Source organism: Zalophus californianus, chromosome 1, assembly GCF_009762305.2.
Source record: "Zalophus californianus isolate mZalCal1 chromosome 1, mZalCal1.pri.v2, whole genome shotgun sequence".
NCBI classification, from domain to species: domain Eukaryota; kingdom Metazoa; phylum Chordata; class Mammalia; order Carnivora; family Otariidae; genus Zalophus; species Zalophus californianus.
This window is the reverse complement of record NC_045595.1, coordinates 114,968,260-114,990,661: the sequence shown is the minus strand read 5'-3', so window position 1 is coordinate 114,990,661 and position 22,402 is coordinate 114,968,260.

Below are 22,402 nucleotides of genomic sequence, written 5' to 3'. Positions count from 1 at the left end.
TCCTTAGGGTCTCAGGTACACTCTTTCCAGACAGGGGACTCAGTTTGGGTCAAAGATTGGAAGAAAGACCCCCCTCAAACGGCAGTGGACAGGGTTTGTTAGGTATTGGACTGTTTTAACCACCCCTACTGCCCTCAACATCTCAGGTGTCACCCTGTGGGTCCACCACTCAAGAGTGAAGAAAGCTCATCATTTGGATGAGGAGCTGCGCCAGTGGAGACTCCAGCCAGACTTCACAGAGTGGGCTTCACCTTCAATGAGACCCCACCAACTGATGGACACCTGCTCACTGTGGTCCCTGACTCTCATCAGCGTGATTTTCCTCATCTTGGGAGTTGGACTCTACACTGTTGCCCCTCCTGACTGGACTTTCCCCCAGAGGCTTATTATTGTCATTGCTTATTGGGTGAACCTAAGGTGCATTACTACACTTACTTCCCCACAGGTTTCATCTGCTGTCGGGTTAGTCACAATAGCTCCCTCTACCTAAAGTCATAGATCCCGCTTTTACTGGCCCTCTGCTGTCTACTCCTGAGTGCATTTCACCATGGTTTTCCTGGCCCCAGTCAGTCCCGGTTTTCTGCTACCTGGTGTGCTGTTCCTCCTCACTGCCTCTAAGCTTGCCCAGCCCAGCAAGGGGGGCAAACTCTCGTATCACTGTTACTGGCAAATGGACTTTCCAGCTTATCCCCCTCAATCCCGCACCAGCACCCCCACTGACTTCTTCCAACTGGGATGGGCACACACCAAAGGTTGACCTCTGTTTTGATGGATGTCAGCTTCTTGACACCTCCTGGGAACCTCATAGATGGTGTTCCTACCATGGCCCTCACTCAGGTTACTGGCTGGTAGATATCTACATCTGTGGGGGCCCTACACCTCAACAGCCAAACACCTGTCCTCAGTTCTGCTCAAAAGCCTGGGGATGTGACTTATGGGTGGCAACTTGGCCAGGAATGGAACAATGGTCCACCAGGTGGCGCCTCAAACAGTGCAGTGACATCAGGATTTCTTGTCACATAATGCTACCCCATCCTCTTGCCCCAACAATCCCTGTATAGCGCTCACCCTCTCAGTCTTAGAACCCAATGCCATGTCATGGGCTACAGAAATCATTCTCCTGTTGGGCCAATATCACCCTATGGGGACCGACCCCATGGCCAAATTTATGATTAAGTCCATGTTCACGCCAAGCCTTACAGTCAACCCCCGGAGTCAGACAGAAAATAACTTGCCCTGGCGCATCCCTGGGTCCCCCATCCACAGGCAGCAAGCATCTATAGCACAACTGTTAGGTATGATTAACGCCTCCCACCAAACACTTAACCACTCAAATCCACCCATAGCGTCTGACTGCTGGATCTGTATGAAGTCCGGTCCCATCCAATACCTAAGTGTCATCCTCAACCAATCCACCGTGTCACCTCCCACCTCAATACCGGGGACCTCAGATTATCCTTTTCTGGCTCCGGTACCGCTGTATGGCAACTCTTCCTCTCCCATCATGGGCCACAGTCAGATCTGTGCTCCTAACAACATTTTTCTGGCTTGTGATCAAGGTATATACATCTGCATCACCCTGCACGATCAATTATGCAGGCTTTTCAGTCTCTTAGCCAATCTTTCAGTCCTCCCCAGGAGCGATGCCCCACTCATATGGAGACCTCCTAGCCACCCTCAATGCTCCCCCATGGTCATCCCTCTTATCATGAGCCTGCTGGCCACATCAGGTGTTGCCCTCAGCACCACTGGCGTCAGGATGTCAGGTTCAGTACCAGGGGTTAACTCAACAACTCACAGTGGATTTTTCCACCCTCACTCAGTCAGCCCTAGCCCTGCAGCGCCAACTCGATTCACTGGCCTCAGTGGTCCTCCAAAACAGGCGCAGGCTCGACTTGCTCATGGCCGCACAAGGGGGGCTCTGTCTCTTCTTACAGGAGGAATGTTGTTTCTATGCTAATGAGTCAGGGGTGGTCCAAGAAACTCTGATCCAATTACAGGAACGAGTACATGCCGGTGGGAAACACTCCAGCAGACAACTTGGTGGGATACCCTCTCACAATTGTTCCCTTGGTTTGCCCCCCTCATCGGCCTCCTCCTATTGCTTTTCCTCATAGTAGCATTTGGTTCTTGTATTCTTAATGCCCTCACTAGGTTTATCACTACTCAAATTGCTAAAATCAGACTCCAGTTGCTCCTTACTCACTATTGCCCCTTAGAAGATGAAAATAATGCCCTCTAAACTAGGTGTTTAAAGGGGCATCAAAGGGGGGAATGATAAGGGAAATCTGTGTCCTAAGATGGCCAACTGAGCCAGCAAGGGAGTCCCAGCCCCTACTGCTGGGGCTCTTCCGGGTTCTTCTCTCTGCTCTGCTTCCCGCGTGCACCAATCCGGGTTCCTCTCCCTGCCCCACTTCACACACACGCCAAGAGTGCCCACTATGCCAAAGTACAAGTGTATAAATTACCCCCTTTGTTTGTGCTTGGGGCTCAGACCTTTGGAGATCGCTCTCCTCTGAGCCCAACGACATTAAATAAACCTATCCTCCAAGATCTCCGAGGGCCGCTTGGTTCTTCCATCAGGCAATCCAGTCCAGGCTCCGTAACAAATTCACTTGGTAAACTCCATTAAACATATAGTGTCTTTGAGTAACTTGGGCTTCCTGAGGAGAAGGTCAAGCACTTTTAAGTTTCTTCCACTTCCCATGCTCTTCTCCAAAATGGCAGCTCAGGAATGGTGGTGGGCGCTGGATACAAACCCACCATTTTTTGCCTTCCATCTCCTATTCTGGTCACTGGAGCCCCCACCTGCCATCTAATATTCAAATCTGGGCCTGAGGAACTGTCAGATCTTTCTCAGCTGGGTCTGATGAGGTCTGATCTTCAATTTCCAGTCTACCTCCAGCCCAGCTGGGCTACCCTACCCTTGCTTCAAGTCACTTTGCCCCACCAATGTTTATACCCCTCCCCTTAAGTTCACCTACTATCCACACTCCACCTACCTGATCCTGCAATTGCCCACATGGTCTTGGGAAGAATCACTCTGTGAAATTTCCTCCTCACAAGAAGGAAATAGGGCAAAGACCACTCTTCTTTCACCTCTGCCCTCACCCTACCTAAAATGTCTCCACATTGGACACCTTGGCCTAGACAGAGTCACTCAGACACGCTTTGTCTCACCATCTGCTCCCTCTGTTTCTGTTACCTCCTCCTCCCACAAGGATGGGCTCCCCTCTTTCTCTACCTGGAAGAATATGGCTCATGCACTCAATCCAAAGAAGGCCCAGATGGAACCTACCCTACCCTATGCTTCCTGGAAGCTTTTGAGTTCATGGTTCAAGCTTGAAGGTGAAGGAAAAGAAGGAAAAAATCTTATTGTAAGACAAAACAAAAATACTTCCAAATATTTCAACATTTTCCAAAACGTGATTCCCTCCCATCTTCTCAGAAGCAGAATTTTTTAACTCCTTTCTAGAGTTTCTTCACCAGCCTTTAGTTCCCTAAGTTGCCAGTGTACCTTCAGCATTCCAAAGACGACCTATTATCTCATTTAAACAAAACAAAACAAACCCACCCAAACAGTCCTCTGAGCTTTGATGTCAAGTCAAAGCAGCATGCAGTAAGGGCTGGAGGCTGCAGAAAAGCCAAATGTGAGAACATAATACAGTATTAAATTGAGAAAGAAAATGACTCACAGAATTCGGGGCATATGAAAGTATGTTTGGAAAATCAAGGCCAGCATTATTAATGAAGCAGACTTGTTTCATATGGTGGTGAACACACACCCATAATTACTTTAACGATCTTCAACATCACATCAGGAGGACATAACCTGCCAGATTGAAAAGGTGAGCACTGCCCTACAAAACTCATCATATAAAACCAGCCTTATCTAGCTTTTATAAATTAATCTTCTAATGCAATTGCCCAATTGAATAAAGCTTTAGTATGACTCAATCTTACTTGAATTTAGGAATTCAGTCCAAATACTGAGGTAATAGTTGACACAAACAGTCATTTGCAAGGTCAAGGGGGTTCCGATCAAAAAGACTAAATTTCTCATTACTTGTCATTTCCACATAGTGTATGTCTATTTGAATATTGAATGGATCTCAGGGGAAAGTTGAAGATCATTTCTAGAGCCTTATTATTAAAGTCTCAAATAGATGCCAAGTAAAGAAATTTACATAGTTACTAATACAGACATTATTTTAAAAAGTCATTCCTAAGCAAGATAAATTTTATTCCATTAAACAGATAAAATACCCATTACCTATTTTTTAAGCAGTTTCTCTTCAATATTTATATAACAGTTTGTCTTTCATGTGTGACTTAGATCCACAATCAAAAAGAGTCTCTAAAAATATTAATTAAAAAAAAGGGGGGGCGGGGCGCCTGGGTGGCTCAGTTGGTTAAGCGACTGCCTTCCGCTCAGGTCATGATCCCGGAGTCCCGGGATCGAGTCCCACATCGGGCTCCCTGCTCAGCAGGGAGTCTGCTTCTCCCTCTGTCCCTCTTCCCTCTCGTGCTCTCTATCTCTCATTCTCTCTCTCTCTCTCTCTCAAATAAATAAATAAAATCTTTAAAAAAAAAAGGGGGGGGGGGCACCTGGGTGGCTCAGTTGTTAAGCCTCTGCCTTCGGCCCAGGTCATGATCCCAGGGTCCTGGGATCGAGCCCCACATCAGGCTCCCTGCTCAGCAGGGAGTCTGCTTCTCCGTCTCCCTCTGCCTGCCGCTCCCCCTGCTTGTGCTCTCTCTCTGTCAAAAATAAATAAAATTTAAATTAAAAAAAAAAGACTAAGTCTCTGCTTTGGTGCCACTGTCATTTTAAAGGGGAAAAACAGAGAGTCATGGAAAAGTGATGAGAGGTGTTGAATAATGTAGCTATGAAGAAACTCTTGGAGAAACAGCATAAATAGGGTGATAAAATGAGAACGTCAAGTCTACTTAAGCTCCCTAAACTTCCCTGAAATGTAATATAATCGTTAACCAGAACATAAAATGTCACTGAGGAAACCACAGCTTTTTAGGAACTGGAGCCTCTTCAGTTCTTTTTGTTTGTTTGTTTTTCCCCAATTGCAAAATCCACTTTTCTATAACAACAAGGAAATGAATATTTATGAACTCCTGCAGCTCTTTGTTGGTACACATATTAATATACTGATGATCAACAAGCTTTCGTATATGCTTGTCCACTTCTTCACACACACACACCCCAGATTATAAACTAGAGCAAGGATTATGGCCTAATATTCTTCAATCTTCCACAATTCTTATTCTAGTTCTTGCAGACAGTAGAGACTTAGTAAATGTTTATCAAATTGAACTGGACTTTGCGTTAGTGGTTTAACTAATAGATGGAGAACCTGCCACAGTCAAAAGCTTCAAAAAAAGAAAGAGAATTTCTAAATAAGATATTTTTAAAACTCCCTCATTTTATGGTACACTGGCATGGTGTGCAAACTAATTTATATTTTTTCATCAGCTCTTTTATACTCGGGTTCAGCAGAAATTTTGCTGGTAAATCCATATGGCAAATTTCCAGGGTTTTAGACTGTCGATTCAAAACCAAAAGCTGTGTTGACCAAAGGTATCTCACAGAGACAGAGTGCCCTGGCTTCTGATTAAATTAGTGCTGGATGAGCTTAATTGCCTCCCTTTTTAATATCTCACCACTGGAGACTCAGTGCAGGAGGGCTGAATTTAATTGTAATATCAGGTTTCAGAAAGTATGGCTGTCCTTCCAGATTCTATCCACTTTTCCCTCTAGGACAATTTCCTTTAATTAAAGAGATAAGTGTCTGCTTTTTATGTGTATTAAGAGTGGCTCAAGATTAGAGTTCTAGGACAAGCAATGCACACACGTGGGATAAAGACAAATACAGCTTTGATGAAGCAGAGTAACTAGAAGAGAAGGAAGGAAAGGAGGGAGCGAGGGAAAGGAAGCAAAGAAGTGAAAGATACTTCAGTGAAAATGAAAAACACAAATAGAGTAGTGAGTTGTGAATTTAAAGACACCACCTAGGCAGGGCCAGGATGATGTGTCTTCTTGACTTGGTTACCCCAAGTCCTTAAGTCACACTGCCATGCCCTCTGTAGTTTTCAGAGAATGTTAGTCCTGCTTTTCCAAATTGATACAGATTCTAATTTAGCGTGTCTGCCGAGGGTCCCGAGAGTCTGTATTTCTCACAACTGTCACCCGGGGACCAGCCTTTGACTACTAAAGTGTCAGCTGGTACCCTAAGCAAGAAACTGATTTTCTTGTATTAAAATATAGAACCAAGTGTCTCAACTTCGACATTTCTGCCATTTGGGGCTGGATGATTCCTTGTTGTGAGGTGCCATCCTGCAGGCTGTCCAATGTCCCGCACTGTAGGATGTTTATCAGCATCCCTGTCCTCTTCTCACTAGACGCCCGGAGCAAATCCCCCAGTTATGACAAACAAAAATGCTGCGGAATACAGCTCAACGTCCCCCGGGAGGCAAATCACCCTAGCTGAGGTCCACAGAAATCAAGGACATGTGGGCGGTCAGAGGGAAAAGGCCAATAGGTAAAATGCATGCATTTTTGTAAAAGCAGCCCTGTGTTTTGGTTCTTTGCCAGCCCTGACCCTTAGCCAACCTTGGCCTTCCTTTAGAAATGACAGGGGAGGAAACAGCGCTGGAAGCCTTCATGCCAACACCTCGGATGAAAACATTACAACTCGGCCAACTGCAGCCTGGCCTCCCTCCAGGGAAATCTGCCATCCAAGAACCACCCCCTCCATTCGCTGCAGAGCTGGCAAGATCTGAGAATATTCCTAGCATCTAGAAGAAATAAAATCCTTCGGACCTATTTTTAGGGCTTAGATAAATGTTCAACTAGTAGAAATGTTCACTATTTCAGACACACTAAAAATGTAGTTTTAATATCATCTATACAATGCATCTCAGAGATTCATTCATTCCTTCCTTGCATTTAAGGAAGCAAACAGCCAATATTTTCTAGACTGTTTCAGAAACATAGCAGAAGTTGGCATGGCCTTTCGGGTGAATTTTAGTTTTCCCTCCTGTCAGGAACGCCAGTAAAATAATCTCTCTCATCATTGCAATGTGGTCATTTCCTTCTCCACTTAACTCCCAAATTGCTTACAATTTTGGTTCAAAGTCTTTTCCTTTACCTTCTTTATTTATTGTGTTGTTCAATTATAATTATTTGAATATTTATTGGGCCCTACTAAATTACAAAATGTGTGGAAGGCAAAAAAAATAAGACAGTGTTTCTAATCTCAGAGTTACCTATTTAGTTAAGGTAAGACTAACATAAATAAATAGACTAGTGACCAATACAAACAATTCTAAGACTCCCTACCTCCTGAACTATGCCCAGCACATAGGAGACTCTCAACTAATCTTTGTGGAGTGAGTGGATGAACCACTAATGCTCCAGTTTCCAAATGCCATCAAAGTTGACAGATGAAGAATTTTATTGGTTGGAGAAGGTTTCATGGTGAGAACTGAAGAAGTCTACCCACACCTGCACTAAGAGACGACCAAACTCTAGGATGGCTTTTAGCAATATAAGTCTGTGTCCCGGGATGCCTGGGTGGCTCAATCGGTTAAGCAACTGTCTTCGGTTCAGGTCATGATCCTGGAGTCCCAGGATTGAGTCCCTGCTGATCGGGCTCCCTGCTCAGTGGGGAGTCTGCTTCTCCCTCTGACCCTACCCGCTCTCGTGCACTCTCTCTCTCTCAAATAAATAAAATCTTTAAAAAAAAAAAAAAAGAAAGAGGCTGTGTCCCCAGGATGACCACAGTCCCACCCTCCCCCCCCCATAAAAACACCTGCCCAGAGAAAGCTCACCTGCCAGAAAAGTTGGCTGCTTTTCTAACCAACACCTGAGGACAGGCCCAACCTCCCTTTCTTAGAGCATCTACTAAAAAGAACTTACAGCTGTGAATCCTTCCTCTGTCCCTTTGAGATGTATATGTATCTCCTACAACTCTGGAGTGTCCTCCTTAAGGACCTGAGAGCCTTGGAAGTGTAACCATCTGGCGGTACAGAGCCTCTGCCTACCAGCCCTATCAGAGGACAGAATCCGCACTTCCGTCCCCGCCAGCTGGCACCCACGGCTGGCCTCGACGCATCTATACTGACCAGCTCTTTGTCGTTCTCCTGGAGCCCCACTCTCCTCCTCCATACTTCCTCGCGTTAAAAAGCCCAGTCACTCCCACCCAAATCAGGGTGTAGCTGATTTTCACCGCTTCCACTCATGCCCCCCTTTGTTTATCTTTGAACTGGTGACGTTGAGACTAGGACGGTGGGCAGAATTCCCCTGTCGTCACTCTCTTCTAGCGCCTTCTTCCAGCCCACTTCATAGACATTGATTGTGCCCCATTTTCCCACCTTCCTTTACCATAGCTGCCGCCCACCGCCAGCTCCCATTTACTCGTTGTCGCGTCTTTCCCCAACCGGTGACAGCATCTGGGGAGTGTGGTCCTGGGGCAGACTGACTGTATACCTTTGGAGGGGGTCTAGGATCTGAAGTGGCCCCCACTGCATCCAACTCCACAAAGTACTCCGAAACTGTGGTCCACACCAGGAGCCCCTCCTGGCAAATTAACTGAAATTCCTACTCCTCCCACGTGTGGTGGGGGGATGGGCTTTCCCAGGCGGGCAGAAATGAAAACTGCTCCTGCCCTACTGTCTCCTTTCCCTTTCCTCCTGCATCTATAGGTAGGATCAGAGATGTTAAAATTCTACAGAGCTCCTTTACTACAATCTTCTCATGTAATAATAGAGGACCCAACCACCGCTACTACTTGACTTTTGCATGCATACTCTGCAGCAGGAACTGTGTTGAATGCTTCACAAATCGCACGCTTCTCCCCCACCCTTGGAAGAGGAAGACACCGAGGCTTGAGAAAATGGGAGTCTTAACTAGGTTTCTGCAGCCAACAAAAGGGGCAGGGCTAGAATTCAAACCCACTTTTTTTTTTTAAGATTTTATTTATTTATTTGAGAGAGAATGAGAGAGAGAGAGCACGCACATGAGAGGGGGGAGGGTCAGAAAGAGAAGCAGACTCCCCGCTGATCAGGGAGCCCGATGCAGGACTCCATCCGCGGACTCCAAGATCATGACCTGAGCCGAAGGCAGTCGCTTAACCAACTGAGCCACCCGGGTGCCCCAAACCTGCTTTAAAAAAAAATTTTTTTTCCAAATCTTTTACAAATATGAAACTTAAAATTAGCCACTCTCTTATCCTCCAGATTTAGTAAAATAGTAAGACCACCACCAAATTTTGTTAGATGCATTTTTTAAAAAGAGATGTGTACAAAACGATCAGCCCTGAGGATGTAGGTGAAGGGGGCTGTGACATATAGTTACAAATTTGTACAAAGTCTTCTGTACTTACCGCAATCACATTTTCCTTAAATTTGGCAAAATTTCAGTAGCAATTGATTTAAATATGAAAATGGTAAGATAGCATGTTATCCTGAGAGAAGTTAATGCTTATAAATGTTGTTTTATTTGTCTCAGTTTAATGAAAGACTAGTCAGTAAAGAATTTTGTAAATATTGAAAGTTCCATTAGGGGGCAACATGGGGCCGTCACATAGGTGAGACATTATTAAAAAAAACAAAAACAAAAACAAAAAACCCTGAATCCTCTCTTTAACCTCAGACTTTTCCAGAGCCCAAGCGTACTCCAAAAATAATATGCTAGGAATTGATTTTAAGAATTACTGCCAGGAATTCGAAGCTCTGTGACATCCTCCCAATGGCAATGAGAGCTAAATATCAGAATTGAGGAGTCTAAGACCTGAGGTTAGACCTTGGGTGAGTTCCTTGCCCAGTTTGGGTCTCCAAGTTCATGTTTGTTAAACAGGCTAAAATCACTTCCATTGCTTACTACAGAGGGCAGATGCTAATTTCCAGGGAAACGCTATGCCTACACAGGTAAGATTTGATTAAAAACACAGTTAATTCAAATAGATTGCTGTATTACCTGTCTGGAGCCAGGATCCTGAAGACAACATATGCCCAGAAGCATAAAGTTGGAGTGATAATCTCCTGACACCTGAATCCCTAAAACCCTGATGTAAAAGGAAATCAAGGCCTCAGGTAAAAACCCTTCTTTCACTAGCAGCCTTTCACTAGCAGCGACTAGGCACCACACGGAGACATCACTCAAAACCAGTGGAGCCTGGGTGGGCAAGCTCCATCAGGGATGGAGGAGTTTCCAGCGGGTCTCAAGAAACTGGTGGTCTGTCTGCATACCTAGGGCCCATAACTGTAGATACCTCAGTTAATTATCAGCCTTTTTAAATGCCTCTGCTATAATTAACTTTTGCAAAAATGATTACACAGGCTTTTATGAAAATTATGTTGTGCCAATAGGTTGCCTAATGACTTATTTGTCTGATCCTCACTTTAAAGAAAGTAGGTATTTTTAAATCATTGCACTCCCTGATACTGGTTGATGTTAATGATTCACCTATGTGTACCTTGCTTTGCTTTGTTCATATTTAGGAACAACTATATATACTGCCTTACAGTTTAACTACTTTACAGTTTAGGATTTTATGTACATGTTTATCTCCAGAACTAATCCTGAACATTTTGAAATTCCATCATTCAAGGTTCTTTGTTTATAAGAGGGCAGATTTTTCACCAGTCTCAAAATGAGAATACTAAAAATCAAATGAATAAAGTAACTCAGCAAGTCCCATCAAATTCCCTAGTGACCTGATGTAGGTCACCAGCAGGGGTCACTAAAGAAGTGATGGGGTGAGACCAGGTATTTAGCCTAAACCATAAAGTGAGTTTTCAATGGGAGACCCTGGGTGATAAAAATCTGTTTAGCATTTTCCATAGATGTTATATAGTCTGGGTGGGAAATGATCCTGTTCTAGAAAATTCATCATTTGGGGAGGAAAAACATAATCCTTAGTCAGAGTAATAATAGGCCCAACCCTTGAGAAAAAAAACAGAACATGTTAACCATGGTTCCTCCATCTACAGAGTCAACATTTGCACATTCAAAACTTGCAGGTATCAAATATACATATTTGTTTTGAAAAGAATTTTTGGAGCCAGAAAATAATCTACTCTTAGTGACAACCCTCTGACATCTCCTGACTTCTGTTCTACCATACATGAAGATGTCTCAAGAGAAATTCCAATTCTTACAACTTGAAGCGTTCTTCTGTTGTGCTGAAAAACGCATAGCTAGAGACAAATGAATTCTCATGTCTCTGGGTCCCACACTCCTCCACAAAGCTTCACTGTAGACCAGATTCTGAGGGCTGAGCCTCCAGCAAAGTGCAAAAGAAAGTCTTTAAGAAGCAATGGAAGAAGGCAAAGTGGAAGAGGGAAAGTAAGGGAAGGAAAAGGGAAAATGTTTTATTTGTATTCAAAGAGAATTCCATGACTGTGGCGTTGAGATAGAAAAGAGCTATGTTGGGGCACCAGAAATAAAGGCTTAGAGTATGATAAATATGCTATTTCGGGAAGAGTTAACAAAACGTATGAAATCAGAGCTGTCCTAGACCCAGGTTCTGTTAACCCAGGAGTTAAAGACCCTTTCACAAGGCTCTTTGGTGTAGGACTCCTGGAAGTCCTAGTGTCATCCACAGCCTTCTTTGCTCTGCCCACACACACACACACACACACACAAAATGGCCAACTTTCCTCAAACCCTAGAGCATCTGAACGTAATGCACACCAAAATTTTCAGACCAGTTTTTACATGTAGATAGGGCTTAGCTACTTGCAATCCCCGCTAAGCCAGTCTTTGCCCTAAAGAGACATACTTGTCCCCAACCTGGGAGAGCTGGTCATCAGCCTGGTTCATGTCTCCCAGCTCCCAACCTAGCAGCCCGTGTGGTAGTTTCCATAGGGGTTTCTTCCCACTGGCTCCCTCTCCCTGACATTAGTCTGAGCCCTTTTCTGTATATTTCTTTCTAATCACATGCCAGTCTCAAGGTCTGCTGCTTCACCATACCAGCGAACGTCAGGATTGCCCACAATGATCCAGCGCTTCCAGGAAGTTTAAAAAGATAAACTGTGCCTCCAGCACCAGCTCCCCCATCTTAACCACCACTTGCAGTTCTTCATTCACTCTTTAATGTCCCCTCGCCTGTGCCCCCACATCAGGGACAGCCCCTCCATGTCCCAGGCCTGCACGCTGTACCACCCCTGCCAGAGGACCCCGTGGAGAAGCTGAAACTGGGGTTTCTGGGGGGCACTGCCACAGGAGTATCCACTGTGTTGGAAGGTGAATTCAAAGATGTATGAGACACATAACCCCATCTTCAAACTGATTAGCTTTGAGTGTCAGAGGTAACCTCACAATTCAACCCGATGTTCTCAGGCCTGAGGAAATGTTGTAAAACAACTAGGTTGTCAAGAATGTAGGTTTTATGTCAGCTTCAAAAATAAGTCCCAAAATTTAGGTTACGTGAAAGCAGGAAGGTTTCCAAAACCACAGAAAGAAGTTCCACTGGATTTGATGGGTCACAGGCCATGGATAAAGGTTTGGGGGCAGGGGGTAAACACAGATGATGAGTGAGTTGTAATACTCCCCTGCAGACAGCCTCCTAGAATATCTGGAGGGCGAGTGTCTAAAAGCAGAAAAACCAGGGCGCCTGGGTGGCTCAGTTGGTTAAGCGACTGCCTTCAGCTCAGGTCATGATCCTGGAGTCCAGGGATTGAGTCCCACATCGGGCTCCCTGCTCAGCGGGGAGTCTGCTTCTCCCTCTGACCCTCTTCACTTTCGTGCTCTCTATCTCTCATTCTCTGTCTCTCAAATAAATAAATAGAATCTTTAAAAAATAAAAAAAAAAATAAAAGCAGAAAAACCAGCTGGAAACCTAGTATAATTCTCCAGCAGGGAAAACGCCAGGGCCTGAGACAGAGAAGGGCAGAGGGAATTAAGAAATATGAAAGACCTCGCAAAGGAAGCAGCCTCAGGAATGGAACACAAAACAGTCAAATGCAATAAAGACCATCTACCCTTGGTTCCAGGGAGAGGAGTGGAGCCAGGAGCGGAGATCCTTTTTGAGTTCGTATAAATCTGTTCCTAAGGCACGGAGACCCTCTGGTTTTTGAAATCACTGTGACCTGAGACGTGAACCTACTTTCTCTAGTTGTTCATTCAACAAGCCTTGATTTAGTACTTCTTCTCTGCGAGGCATTAAAAAGTCAGAAATCATTAAATGAGGTCCAGGCCCCCAAGGAATTCACCGACCAGTTCCATGACTTACAGGTAATGATTTTGGTTTCCTCATCTCTCACACAGAGAACTGCCACTCTGTTTTCCTTCATGATTTCCCCCATAACCAACTATGATGATGCACTGATCTTTATTTAAACTGGTACTCTCTTGGAGGTGTCATGAGCCACTGCTAAGGTGTGGATCATTCATTATGCCCCCCCTTTTTAAAGCTGTGTGGGGTTTTTTTTTTTAGATTTTATTTATTTATTTGACAGAGAGAGAGCACAAGCAGGGAGAGTGGCAGGCACAGGGAGAGGGAGAAGCTTATCAAGGAAAACACAGAGCTTAAAGAACAGCAATTCAAACGGAATTTCAAACATCACAGAGGACTAGAGGCATGGTCCTTCGCAGCTTGTAGCAAAAAGTCTCCTTCTCTGCTATTTCTCAGACGGAATTTTGTGCCCCATCAGGAATATGGGCGGTACTCTAAGCTGTACTCGAAGCCACGGGAAGCCGGGCGCATTACTCTGAAGCATCTATTTTGCTTGAAGATTTGGGGTAATTTTATTGATTTGAAGTAGCTTATATTAAAACACACCAAGGGCGCCTGGGTGGCTCAGTTGGTTAAGCAACTGCCTTCGGCTCAGGTCATGATCCTGGAGTCCCGGGATCGAGTCCCACATCGGGCTCCCTGCTCGGCAAGGAGTCTGCTTCTCCCTCTGACCCTCTTCCCTCTCGTGCTCTCTATCTCTCATTCTCTCTCTCAAATAAAATCTTTAAATAAATAAATAAATAAATAAATAAATAAAAAATAAAACACACCAAAACATTATGCAGTTCAATGAAGTTTTGTGCAGATTTTTCATAAAAAAATTTTTTAATATTTTATTTATTCATTTTTGAGAGAGTGACAGAAGGCATCAGAGGGGGAGAGAGAAGCAAACTCCCCACTGAGCAGGGAGCCCGATGCGGGGCTTGATCCCAGGACCCTGGGATCATGACCTGAGCCAAAGGCAGATGCTTAACGACTGAGCCACTCAGGCGCCCCAGATTTTTCATTGAAGTAAGTTTACACTGGGCCTTCGGGAGTATGTGAAGGAGACCTAGGGGAAGGGAGAGGAAGGTAAATAAATTGACTTTTGGATGCACTCCAGGGTGAGGTTTGGGAATCTTGACTCATATGACTTAGGATGAAAAAAACAATCAAGGACCATTCAATGAGACACAAAACTCAATACATTACTAAAATGTCCTTCCTTTTTCCCTGTATTTACTTTCAGTGGAAGTTTTCTGTGCTTTATAATTCTGAGCCTCCTGACTATAAGTTAGAAACTCAGTAACTGAAAATGAAAGAGCAAGCTGTGAACGGAAGGACCATCAGAGCTGACACTGGCATGTCTGAGGTTAAAGCGATTGTGAAGGTGGACTCCATTATCTGCAGAACATAGCCAGCTCCCTCACAAACCAGTGACCGTTCAATGGCATGGGTCAACCAAAATGTCAAATTTAAGGTTTGTACACACGGTCTGCTATGGACGCCCCCCCCCCACCTCACAAGGCCTTTAAAGAACTTAGGAGCCCAAATTCTTCGGCTGTCTAGGTTGTCTGTGTAAATCTTGACACAAAGACAGCCATCTCCATGGTAACCATAGATAAATCTAGACATAAGAGTGGCTTTGTATCGCTTACACAGAAATGAGAAAATCTGGTTCAAACTGTCTGACTTTTGATGCTAAAGATGATGGATTCAAAAAATAAAGTTATTTTAAATCTGTCCTCTGTGGCACTTAAATAAAGTGGACATATGATTTTCCCAGAGTTGAGTAGCTCTTGAGACTGATGGCTGGGACTTTTCGTTGCTGGCCTTGCTTGGGTGCAGCAGCAGGAGTGTCTTCAGCAGGCAACAGCTAAAACGTCACACAGCTTAGAAAGGCCCTCCGAGTGAGGTCCAGAGCAGAGCAAGCCAAAGTCCCCCATTTAGAAACATTTGCAGAGTCGAGAAGAGAGCAGAGCATTGGCAAAATAAGGGTCTTGGCAGACTGGTTCCCCAACGACTGTGCCCCCTCCCGCCCCTCTACTAGAAGGCCAGAATTTAGAAGGTGTTTTAACTGCCTGGAAATCACAAGTTAGAGAAGCAAGGAGAGCGGCAGGTCAAGCCAAGCCCTTGGTTCCCTGGGGAGCTTGATCTAGATAGTCCCCACGCAGGAGGCACAGGTAGATCTGATCTCAGCCAGAAGGCCCAGGCCCCTTCCCTGACTCCAGCCTGCCTTGCCCTGACAGATCCTGGCAGCCATTTGGCCAAGGCTGGTCTTCAGGAGGGCAAAGCTCTTTCTGCGCCAGAGAAAGAGGGACCATGGGTGGGAATGGTAGGCTGACTGTGGACATAGCTTAGTTTATAACTTTAAAATATTGAGATATATGATATATGGCCTGCTTTCATACTGCTGAACCTGATCAAGGGTTAGTAATCAATTTCCAAGAAACACCAAGTCAGCGAAACATGTTAACCAAAGCCCAGTGATGCAAGCAGCAAAAATTCAGAATATGGAAACTCTACAGGACAAGTAACAAACAAACTGCAGGGGTGGGGGAGGCTAGGCTGTAGAAACAATAGATTAAAAGAGACTTGAGAACCTATTCAACAACTATACGGTGCAGCCCTTGCTTGGAATGGAGCGAACTGACTAGAACAGTCATTCGTGAGCCAAAATATATACTGAAATATGAATGGATGACATGATATGATATCTGGGATTTGCTTCAAATCCTCTAGTTGGGGGGATAGAGATGACCTAAGAACGGCCAGGAATTGACCCCTGGCGAAGCTGGAACGTGAGATATGAGGGTTCCTGACACTATTCTCTCCAGTCTTACATAGATTTCCTTTCTTCTCTCCTTCCTTCCTTCCCTCCAGCCATATCTATTCACTAGACTAAAGGAAAAATAGGAGTAAGTTTGTGCAAATAAATGCAATGTTTTCAGCTATTTGAGGAACTTTTGAGTCAAATGCTTTCCCCGTGTTAAATAGAGGTATTACCTATTTCAAAACATTTACTCTATCAAGACAGTGTCTGAGAGAAAGCAACTCTGAATCCAGAATGAGCTTTAATTTAAATCTCACCTTACCACCTGGGCGACCTTGAGCAAATCATTAAACCTTGCAGCACCTCCCTGGCAGTTTTCTCACTTGTCAGCCTGCCGTAAAACCACTTTGTGTGCTTTGTTGTGAAGATCAGCGAGAATGTTTGAATGTGATAGGTTCTTAGCACACAACTGACAACAATTGATTAGAGATTATATTCCGATTATTTCTGCAAAGATTTAAATTCTTTGCCACAGAAGACCTAATTCTTGATTTTCAAACTTTCACATTTCACCATTTTACTAAAGGTTTTGTTGCGTTTGACGGCTAACTCCTCCTTTTAGTCTGAGATAGCAGCTATAGAAAATAGCAAGCAGTTAAAGTTTAATGTTAAATGTTGGTCTCATAATGAAATCGCCTTTGACTATTAAATTTTACTTTATTCTTATGCCAACCTGTGACGGAATATTTTCTTTGTATATATTTATCCATAACAATAAACTTATATCGGTTGCCATAGGAAAAATTAGTCAGCTCTTGGGAGTTTAAAGAATGAATGACAAACTGAGGGTTCTAGAGGGGAGAGGGGTGGGGGGATGGGTTAGCCTGGTGATGGGTATTAAGGAGGGCACGTTCCGCATGGAGCACTGGGTGTTATGCACAAACAATGAATCATGGAACACTACATCAAAAACTAATGGTGTAATGTATGGTGATTAACATAACATAATAAAAAAAAAGAATGAATGTAATGGAGGAATATTTATCATCAACACCCCACATCCTGCCTCCCCTGTCGGAATGTGGGAGAAGCATCCCTCCTCCGTGGAAGCCCCACCCCTCCATTGGCCCTTGGCTTCCCTCTGCTCTTTGCTTCCTCAAGGATATCACTCAGCCATTCTCCCAGGCATCTTTGGCACCTTCAATCTCTCCCTTACTACTGGATCATTCCCTTGAGTATAAAATACAATTATCTATTTTAAAAAACCCAACTCTTCCTTGACCCTATGACCCCATTCAGCCCCTGCCTCATTCCTCAACTCTCTCTTTTTTTTTTTTTTAAGATTTTATTTATTTATTCATGAGAGACAGAGGGGGGGAGAGAGAGAGAGAGAGAAGCAGAGGGAGAAGCAGGCTCCCAAGGAGCAGGGAGCCCGATGCGGGACTCGATCCCAGGACCTCGGGATCATGACCTGAGCCGAAGGCAGATGCTTAACCATCTGAGCCACCCAGGCACCCTCCTCAGCTCTCTTTACAGCAAAACTCTCAAGTCCTCACTTTCCACTCTCTCACCCACCCCTCTAATCATCTCTCCATCCCCACGACACCCGAGAAACAAGTCTTGTCAAGGACCTTCAGCCACACCAAACCCCCAATGGCCAGTTCTTTGTCTCATCCAACCTGACCTTTCACTGCATTTTGACCCAGCAGTCCACGCTCATCTTCCCAATTCATTTTCTTCTCTTAGCATCTGAGGCTCCTCACTCCGTGTTTTCCTATTCCAACCCCCTTTTCCTTTTTCTGTACCCAGCTGCCAACCATGGAAGCCCAGGGCTGGGTCTTTGGCCCTCTTTTCTGCCAGCCCTCTGCTCCCTCCTGTCCCCACACCCAACATAGATGTCTTCTAGGCCCAGGATTTTAAATGCTATCCATTCACTGATGACAACCTTATTTTTATCTCCAGCCCTGACTTCTTCTCTAAGCTCTGGTCCCATAAATACATTTTTGTTTAAATCAAGTATAATTGACATACTGTTATATTAGTTTCAGGTGTACAATATAATGATGTAACAAGTCTATACATTTCTCAGTGCTCATCACAATCAGTAATCATAATCCCCTTCACCTGTTTCACACACCGCCCCCACCCACCCACCTCCCCTCAGGCAACCACCTGTTCTATGTATTTTAGAGTCTGGGTTTTTTATTTGTCCCTTTTCTCCTTTGTTTGTTTCCATAAATACAATTATTTAATTAACAACCACATTTGGGTGTCCAATTGGCATTTCGAAGCTAACATTTCCAAGAATTTCCACATTTTTCCTTAATAAGCCCCACCTCTTGATTATGTGCATGGAGGGAAAAGGGATCTAAGGACACCAGTGGTTTTGCAAAAGTCACTTTAAAAATATTTGGGTTCGGGCGCCTGGGTGGCTCAGTTGGTTAAGCGACTGCTTTCGGCTCAGGTCATGATCCTGGAGTCTCAGGATCGAGTCCCGCATCGGGCTCCCTGCTCAGCGGGGAGTTTGCTTCTCCCTCTGACCCTTCCCCCTCTCATGTGTGCGCTCTCTCTCTCTCAACTAAATAAATAAATAAAATTTAAAAAAAAAAAAAAAAATATTTGGGTTCATACGATCCAGCAATTGCACTACTGGGTATTTACCACAAAGATACAAATGTAGGGATCCGAAGGGGTACGTGCATCCCAATGTTTATAGCAGCAATGTTCACAATAGCCAAACTGTGGAAAGAGTCAAGATGTCCATCAACTGATGAATGGATAAAGAAGATGTGGTATATATACACAATGGAATATTATGCAGCCATCAAAAGGAATGAGATCTTGCCATTTGCAATGACGTGGATGGAACTGGAGGGTGTTATGCTGAGTGAAATAAGTCAATCAGAGAAAGAAATGTATCATATGACCTCACTGATATGAGGAATTCTTAATCTCAGGAAACAAACTGAGTGTTGCTGGAGTGGTGGGGGGTGGGAGGGAGGGGGTGGCTGGGTGATAGACTTTGGGGAGAGTATGTGCTATGGTGAGCGCTGTGAATTGTGCAAGACTGTTGAATCACAGATCTGTACCTCTGAAACAAATAATGCAATATATGCTAAGAAAAAAAAAAGAAGAAGATAGCAGGAGGGGAAGAATGAAGGGGAGTAAGTTGGAGGGGGAGACGAACCATGAGAGACGATGGACTCTGAAAAACAAACTGAGGGTTCTGGGGGGGGTGGGTTAGCCTGGTGATGGGTATTAAAGAGGGCATATTCTGCATGGAGCACTGGGTGTTATGCACAAACAATGAATCATGGAACACTACATCAAAAGCTAATGATGTAATGTATGGTGATTAACATAATAAAAAAATTAAAAAAAATACTTGGGTTCTGTAAATCGTTCAATAAATATTATGTTACAGATGCTCAGCTGAGTGCACAAGATCCAAGAGAGGTAAGATAGGACCTCCACCGTCAAGAAACTCAATATAGTATATAACCATTGCTCCTTACAGTTGTCTAAACTTAACTTCTTGCCATGGGTTTCCTCAACAGTAACATAATAATAAAAATAATTATTATACTTTTCTCATATGATTATGTGAATCAAATAAAGTACTATATATAAAAGTGATTATTCCAGTGCCTGGCACATAAAACCCACTCAATAACTGTTAAGGTTTTTTAAGATTTTATTTATTTGTCAGGGAGAGAGAGGGAGCAAAGGCAGGGGGAGCGGCAGGCAGAAGGAGAGGGAGAAGCAGACTCCCCGCTGAGCAGGGAGCCCGATGTGGGACTCAATCCCAGGACCCTGGGATCATGACCTGAGCCGAAGGCAAACACTTAACCAACTGAGCCACCCAGATGTCCCAATAAATATTAACTTTTAAATAAGTGGCTAAAATCATTTGCCCTGTTGTCTCCTGAAATTCAAAATGGCACTTTCTTTATGCCTCGAAGGGAGACAGGCATATAAATAAATATGGAAATTATGCAATGCACTTGAGAGTAACACATAAATTAGTGTAAGTTCTGAAAGAAAATGTTCTCCAACACAAAGCCCAAACCAAACAATTGCTACATAAACATCTGCTGCAGAAAACAACTTTTTCTCTAGTCTATGCTTATTGCTTTTATCTTACTCATTTTGTCTTCTGGTCATCTCTTCCCTCTCAAGTATCCTTCATTAAAAAAGGCACTCCACATTTAGAGGCATATTCATTCTTTCTTCCTCCTACACTCCAGGGATCTGCTACCTTCAAAAGCTGAGCCAGCAGAGCGATGGTGTTGAAATGCCAATTATGGAAAGCCCTACATGAAGCCTATCATTTCGTTTCCTGCATAAATACTTGGCAGGCCCTCTGATATCCAGATTTTAGGATTGTTTTGCCTCCCCAACCACGAGCACTGAGTCTTTAGAAGTATGTCCTTCCCTTGGGAAGGCTGAGGGCCCTGGGAAAGGGAAATGCTGTGAAGCAGGGCTGGTTCTGCAGGGCTCTAGGTACTTGTCGAGGTCAGCTGTTTTCAACCCTGGCTCATCAAAACTCAGTCATGTCATGAGCTGTTTGAAAATTCCCTTAGAAGCTCTTACTAACCAAACTAATCGTCCAACCATAATTTCTTCTAAGACTCATCCCCATTTTTGCTAGTTTAATGTATCCCATTATTAAATCATCCACATAGCAATCTTATAGATTGTAAGGTTTTCTTGGAAGCACACTTAACCTTATATTACATAGTACCCACATAAGTACTTTTTTTCTACTGAAATCTTTGCATGCATGTAAATTATTAGAAAACTGCACTCCTCAAATTTCACATCAAATCCTGAAGTGTGTGACAAGGAGTGCTATTTTTCTTTTACAGGTAGAGAAGCTGAAAACCAGAGACATTACTAAATCCATAACAAGGCAGGAATGGGATGATGGAAGCCTGATATAAAATGCTTTCTCCTTTTTTTTTTCCTGCAGGCCTTCTTGAAGCATGAGGTCTCATCAGCATCCTGAACAAGGAACATCCTCCTGAATTGTTCACGTTTTTCTTGAGAAGGGATGACAAGAGTGTCTTCAAAGGACACATTTAGCTTTATTCCTTTTCCCAGCCCTCTTAAAGCAAATGAGTCCCTCTTTGCCCCTCCTCTGATTTATTTCTGTGAGTACTTTACTGACAAGTAAACCTTCTTGTCTCTGTTCAGAGTCTATAAGTAATGAATGACTGTCTCCCGACACAAAGGGGAGGATTAGTTCTTCCACACAGTGGAAATCCCACAGCAAGGTCAACAGCACATTGGAATGCTCCCTTCTGCCCACCCTTGATAGAGCACAGAAAGGGCAGGTCCTGTGTAAGGAATTTCTACCACAGGACCTGGGAGAAAAGCATTGAACTCTCTCTCTTATAGATGGAAAGAGACTCAGGGAGGCGGAGTTGCGTGAGCTCCTACGGCTAGCACGTGGCAGAGCAGGAAGAGAACAGAGGCCTGTTCTATTCTGCGTCCATCCTGCTTCCCCTTTGCACCGTGGAAGACAACGCTTCTCTCCTCAAGCACCTTCAGGACGTCTGAAGGTCTATAACCTCACCCATCCAGACCCCCTGCTCTGGTTCATCCCTGGGGCCAGCCTCAGAAACCCATTTGCTGCACCCAAGAAACTAAGGCTTTGCCAAGGGCTACCCCAGACTGAGCTGAATTCTGGAATCTTGATGTTTGAGTCTTTCTCCATCAAATATGAGTCAGGGTCAGATCAAAGCAAACTGGCCTTAGAAAATGGGAGGGACGTAGAGGCCCTGGGACCAGGAGACCAGGATTTCTGCCTGGAATCATCATATGCTAGCAGTGAAAAGACATGCCCCCCTTCTCTGAGCCCCAGTTTCGTAATCTGGAAAATGGAGACAGCAGAACCTTCTGCCTATCCAACAGCCTTACGCCGGGAATCAAAACGAGTAATGGAAATAAGCAAGGTGTCCCTCAACAAGAAATCGGATAAACAAACTGTGGTGTATCCACACAATAGAATATTACTCATTAACAAAAGGGAACAAATTACTGATACATGCAACAACACAGATGACTCTCAAAAGCAGTACACTAAGGGGAAAGAGACACAAAGACTGCAACGATCTAATTTCTATGAAATTTCCTAGCAAGAAAAGCTAAGCAGTGATGACAGAAATCAAGAGAGTGGTTGCATGGGGCTGGGGTGGGAGGAATTGACTGAGAAGGGTAATGAGGAGACTTCCTGGGGTGATGGAAATGTTCTGTGCCTTGATAGAAGTGTATACATTCATTAAGACTGATAGAGAACGCACACTTAAGACCTATGCATTTCACCATATGTAAGTTGTGCCTCAATAAAAAGGATAATAACATTTAAAAACCTTTGTAAATAGAAGAGCTGTGTACA